Consider the following 6,899-nt stretch of genomic DNA (forward strand, 5'->3'; position numbering starts at 1 on the left):
AAAAACTTTTAAAAAGTTAAGTTCAGAGACCACTCTCCCGGATCCAGGTGTTTCCGGCTGAGGTAGTCTGCTGTTACGTTGGGACCCACTGAGATGAACTGCTGTTAACGGCCGCAGCATGGCTTCTGCCCACCGGAAGATTCGGGCTGTTAGCTTTAGGAGATGGTAGTTCGTTACCACCTTAATGACGGATAAGGGAGACAGCAGTCACGTTATCGGAGAAGATTTTAACATGTTTGCCTCTTTAAGTATCTCGTGACCTGCACAGAGCTTCCCAGATAGCCATAAGTTCTCTGAAGTTTGAAGTCCGGCTTTTAACTTCTGGGCCCCATTTCCCTTGTAACAGCTGTTGTCCTACGTGTGGCCTCCAGCCGAGCTGGCTAGCATCCGTGACTATGCTACTGAAGGGTTCGGGAACCCACTTGCATCTGCGTTCAGATTATGGCACGACCACCAGCGAAGTGACCGAACAACTGATGCCAGGGGCATCATGCTCTCTAACGAGGTCACCGCTCCATCCCAGTTATGCAGGACAGCCTTTTGCAACATTCTTGAATGTGCTTACCCCACGGTATAATCTGTATGCATGATGTCATGAGGCCAAATAGTCTCATTCCTTCTCTTAATGATATCTGTTTTTTTGCACGTATTTACAGACTATCTTAAGTTCTCCTTCCTGAGTGGCGGCAAACATAAAGCCTGAGACTCAGTCTATCTGGACGCCCAAAAATATTTTCCGAGTTTCCAGAAGAAGACTGGACTTTTGGAAGTTCACAATCCACCCTAGTTTCTGGAACAGACCAACTGTACTGGCAGTACTTTCCTTTAGGACTTTTACCTATCAGTAAAAAAATCGTCTAGATAGGGAACGATGTTAATGCCTGATGCATGAAGATATACTACCATCTCAACCACTATTTTCGAGAAAACCCTTGGCGCGGAAGATATGCCAAATGGTAAACATTGGAAATGGAAATGATATACGCAGTTCCTGATTTCCAACGCGAACCGCAAGAATTTATGATGTTCGGGAAGAATCGGAACGCGATAGGAAGCATCCTTTAGGTCGATTGTACACAAACTCCGCTGTTAACTAAAGTCACAGTTGATTTAATCTCCATCTTAAAGGCTTAAACAAGTACATCTACAAAAAATTTAAAGGTTAAAGATCATACAGTGCGACCCATTTGGTTTTTAGTAGTACCCCGATTTCTGTTCTGGAGGAGGGGACCTCCACTATTGTCCCCATAAGAAGTTAATGATTTCTTCTCTAAAAACTTTTTGAAGGGCTGGGGATTGCGTGGGAGTTATAGAAAATCTATTAGGAGGCCGGACAAAAAAAATTCTATTCTATACCCCTGGGATACTAACTGGAGAGCCCACGGATTTTTTGTAATGTCTTGCCATTCATGACAGACTCTCAGCAGTCTACCTCCCACCTAGGAATTCTCTATCGGGATAGCAACTTTCCCCGTCTTACCCCTGCCACCTTTAAGACCAGCGGCCCGTCTTTCTTTTCCCCGATAGGGCTTGAAGGTAGGCTGTCGCTTGAAGGGTTGCGGGATCCTCCCCTGGTCTGGAAATCCCTGGGTTTTATCCGCTGCTTTCTTCAAGCTCTTGTCCAGATCGGCCCTGAAAATGTATTGCCCAAAGAAGGGGATGTTGCATTGTTTATTTTTAGATGTAGAATCTGCCTTCCAGGTGCTTTGCCAGATTGCACGTCTGGCCATATTGGATAGTGCCGTATGTCTGGCGGAAAGTCTAATTGTCTCGGCGGAAGCATCGGTCAGAAAGGCTGTTGCCAGTTTTAACAGAGGTATATACTCCTGAATCTCCTCCCTGGATGCCCTCTGCTTGATTTGATCGTCCAGTTCTCCCAACCAAAGGAACATAGACCTCGCCACGGATGTGGCTGCAATGTGATTCCAGAGCATAAGCCGATGCTTGCCCTGCAAGCTTCATGAGGACATCGACTATTATCCATAGGATCCTTTGTATGGGAGGAATCCTCGAAGGGAAGTGCCATTTTCCTAGCCATCTTGGCTACATGTGAATCCACCTTCGGTATACTTTCATACTCCTGCATGTCTTCTTCCGAGAACCCAAGTCTCTCTTTATACTATCAGGGTAAATACAGATGTATGTCAGCACAGATCCATTCATCGGCAATCACCTTCTTTAGAATGCCGTTTACTGGAAAAATGATCCCATTTCTGGTCCATAGCCCCCCAAACATGTCGTCTTGGACAGACCTTTGCTCAAATGTAGCCTCGATTTTCATAGTATCCCTTACGGCTTTTAGAAGCTCGTCGAGATCACCTGAGGCGAATAAGTACTTTTTACTATCATCGGTGGCCTCAGGCGGATGATCCAATAATTCGCTCTCAGAGCTCGAATAGCAACTCGAGCTAGTCAGCGGCGTAAAATCTGGGCCTTTTGGTGGATCTTCTCTCCGGCCGGGCTGATGGGAGACTAGAGATGGATGCCCGCACTTCCTCCCTAACTAGGGACCTTATGTCTTCCATGAAAGCCGACTGCTCCTTCTTAAGGACTTTAGCCGGGCATAGAGATTTTATATGCATCCTTTAATTTTAAGGCACATAGAACACTTATGTCTCTTTTTGGGATCCTGCTTAGATTTAACAGATTCCCTGTCCTGAAACGATACATGCATAGAGGTGCATAACTATAGACACAATGCCCCAAACCAATCTTTGTACATATTGCACCTTTTTTGGCTTAAATGGAACACTCACGGTTTGCAGGACCTCCACGTGTCTGTCTCTCTGCTAGTCATTCTAAGAAAGGACGCCAGGCAAAGGGAGATGCACACTTCTGTAAAGGTGCTTCTTGCACAGTGGAAGCTGTCAGGTGTTTTGAATGCTGCGGGCTTTTTACTTCCTGGTTCCGCCGGCGTGTGACATCACGCCGTGACACGCCCCCCTGTGTCGAGCACGCATCCCGAAGGTGCCACACGCTGATCCTGTTGGTGGGAGAGGGGTCTTGGAAGCCTGTGGCCCGCCGCTCTCCCTGATGCCACAGATGAGGCCGGTAAGACGTGGAGGCGAAGCCTATGGTCCGCACTCCCACCCGCCGATTTGTTCAGCTCCTTGGAGGGAGCCCTCTTGCCTATCCCTGTAGGGACAGGAAGCACTGAGGAACGGAAAGGGGGGGGGGGAGCCTTTTCAAGCCTCTTGCTTCCTGTCTCTACAAGGTCAGACGGCAACCTCCCTGTACTGCCGTCATGACGCCGCCGGGGAAAAGCATAGTTTCTATACTGCCGTCATGACGACGCCGGGGAAAAGCATAGTTTCTAGTGCTTTTAAAATTCCCCTACACATCTTGATAAAATAGTTGGTTGTACAGTAAAAATGCAGCAAAAAGTAGTTGGGAGCATCATGAAAAATGTGGCCCTTCACATAAAAACTCTGGGCCATATTCACTTAGACCACAAACCCCACATGTTGGAACAAGTAAATTGCACCAACATTCTGCCACAAAAGTATTAAAGGGTTATTCTGGGAATATGTTGCTTTTGCTCACAACATGAAGGTAGCAAATTCAATCCCCACTTGGTTCAGGTAGCCTTCCATCCTTCTGAGGTCACTAAAATGAGTACCAATCTTAGAGGTGGTGGTGGGGTTATAAATTACTGCGGAATAAGTTGGCGCTATACAAATAACAAGAGTTATTTGTGTTACTTTACATACAAGAGCCTAGGTATGAGGAACACTATTACAATAATGCAAAAGTAAAGCTTGTAGTGCGTTGGACAATGTCGCATAAGTAAGCTGATCCTCCCACAGGAAAAGCAGACGCAGTCTCAAAATATAGAAGATACTCCAAAAAATTGCCTTAACCAAATGTAATACACAATACAGCACTGGTGAGATGCCTTGCTGAGCATAGTGAGGACTATTTTCAGTTGCTGTGCCTGGGGAAAAAAAAACAAAAACAAACAAAACCAAACAACTTTGATATAATTTTTTTTTATTTTAACTTAGGAGCCACAAACCCCTCCCATCTCAAAAATAATTAGAAAAAAAGTCCATGGATTTCCCCCTCCCCCCAAAAACAAAACTGTAAACGTGGAATCCCATCAGCAGAAGATAAATTCATACTCTATTTTTGTCCAAAGTAACATATTGCTTGTCCATGCTGCTTCTCTAGTCGAAACTAAACCAATTAAAAAATAATCCTGGAATTTGGCGCAAGTGGACAAAGTTTCGAAACTTTTAAACAATAGTAAATGTCATCTATGTATATATATTTTCATATCTATATATATATAAAAAAACGGGCCGATGAGATAAATTGAAGACATCTCGTATACTTGCAACAGTTTTTCTTCTTCTACATTTTATAACACACATTGCATTGTTGTAGTGTATAAATAGACCATAAACAAGTACATACAAAGACATCATGAAAGTATACAGGCAAATAATCATCATGGTAAAAGGCAATAATACTTCCATTTTTCTCTCCCAATGTGTGTTTGTTACACAAAATAGGTCGGCCCCAATATTTTAAATTTCCCTTGAAGGAACACAATTCCATAGAAGATTGTAACTGTGAAAAAGGGGGAAAAGAAAAAAAAATTTGAACCCAAGTCAGCTGAAAAGGTCAACCTGCATCAGGACACATCTCATACAGCGGCTGCTCTTTTTTACCTTTTCTATTGTGGAAAATATTGAGAGGGTTTTCCAGTACTCGATCAATACCTGTTCGGTTGGGGTCCGATATCAAATTTAAAGAGACAACAGAGCTCGGTTGAATGGCCCGCGGCCTCTACGGTGCTGAACGTTTCAGAGTGGTGCCACTACGTATAGCAGCTCAATTACATTCACTTGAATGTAACCGAGCTGCGCTCAGGTCATGTGAACCCAATTCCTCGAGAAAAGGCCAAACACCACAGCCTCTTCAAAATAGCTGATTGGCAGGGGTCCAAAGCTGCAACCCCACCCGATCAAATGTTGACGATAGGTCATGAATATTTTAATCCCGGAAAACCACTTTAAGCGAATTTTGAAAATTTCAAAACAAGAAAATGGACCATAACACAACCGTATATATAATGTGGTCTGACTTGGTAGAGCAGCAATAATTAAAAAAAATTAAAAAAGGAAATATTTTTGCTTTTTTTTTTACAATAAAATGGCTTTATTCTGTGGCATTTTCTGATTTCTAGACGATAGAAAAAAAATAATAAACTGTGCATACTGTCGCATGGAGCAAACAAAAAAAAAATTTAAAACTGAACTTTTATTGCACGACCAACCCATATGTCCTCACACATACATACAAAAATACAAAAAGACATTCACCATAATACTGATTTCAAAGCATGTACCCGTTTGAAATGGACATAACAATTAAGGTGTATCCATCCCTTACACAGCCGTTTTGGTGATCTTTAAAAGAGAGAACCTGTCCCCAGACTATACCCCCCTACCTTTACAATGCTCTAAGTGTACCCGCAAAGTGGCACTCAATGCCAGTCAGGTGGCCAGAAATAGCCCTGCAATAATGTAATGTATTCCCTTTCGAATCTTCTAAATACCATAGGGGGTCAGAGGGAGATTTCTAGCAAGCTATACCCCAGCCTCCCGAGAAGCACTTTGCGGAGGATATTTAGTGAATAGAACAAATGGTCCCCCGCAGGTTCAAGACGCTGGGGGACACCTATGTAAAATAATCCTTAAGGCGTTTCTCTTCGTGCAACGTTTCCGGTCAACTATTCACACGTCAAATAACAGCACGCTCTGTGTAACCGATGAGTGCACTTTCATACATAGTACTCAAAGTAAAAGCTACATAACTCTACTGGTATGGTTTGCGCCTAGAATAAAAATGTAACATGTCAGAAATTGGGAATTTTTTTTGGGGGGGGGGGATTACAACTTAATATTTTGATACAGTAAGAAATTTATCCAGCACATTGAAAAAGACAACTTTGCTGCAGAGCTCCACTCTACTTTCATCTCATTAAGAACCTGCAGTAAGCAGAGGCCGATCCAGTCGCTCGCTACGACTTTACAGTCTGTGGTGCGGCAAACGTCACATTTTACATCTTAAGCTCATTGGTTTTGTTGTAGATTTATAATGAATGTTAAAAGGCCTAGTCACAAAGTCGTAGTCGCAGTTGTAAAAAGCCTTAATACGGCACACAAGTCTATAGGCCCTCCGTATGATTTGGACTTTGCATGTCTGCCAAAGAAAGAGTGTCAATTTACAAAAAAGTATTGCATTCTGAAGCCCGACTGCCATATACGATGGTTTCCAATTGCAGGGAAAACCTGTATAGCTAAAAAAAGTTAAAGAATTTTTTGTTTGTTTGTTTAGGTTACGGGGGAGCAGAGGCCCTTCATTGTAATTGATCTCCTAGTCAAATCGAACAGAAAGAGTAAGAGACAGACAGACCTCAATCTAGTCAGTGCCAACACCTCGAATCCCGACACCAGGTCACATGGTATGGACTTCTTTTCAGTGATGTCATCTCAGGGGGTTGGCTGACTGCTTACTTCATCATTACAGCCAGAAGGGGGCTGGTGTTATTACTGAAATTAACCATCCCTCTGCAGTGACATCACCAATAAGAGGTAGTGGAAACAGATTGGATTGCAGTAGGTATGTCTCTAGATCAAAAAGGCGACTAAACCTTAAATGGTTAGTTTGGGGAAAAAAATGTAATTGAAATCCGCTTTGCGCTGTATGAACATATACACAAAAATAAGTCATAAAAATGTGCCTATACACAGACTAAAAAGCTGTGCGGCGCGGGCACGCTGGAGCGGCCCCATTCAACGGGACAGAAGAGGGCAGACTGCGCAAGCGCGTCTAATCAAGGAGAAGGATTTGGTCAGGCCACGGAGACGCCAACACAGGGGGGGGGGGGG

The sequence above is a fragment of the Eleutherodactylus coqui genome, chromosome 13, assembly GCF_035609145.1.
Source record: "Eleutherodactylus coqui strain aEleCoq1 chromosome 13, aEleCoq1.hap1, whole genome shotgun sequence".
NCBI lineage: Eukaryota > Metazoa > Chordata > Amphibia > Anura > Eleutherodactylidae > Eleutherodactylus > Eleutherodactylus coqui.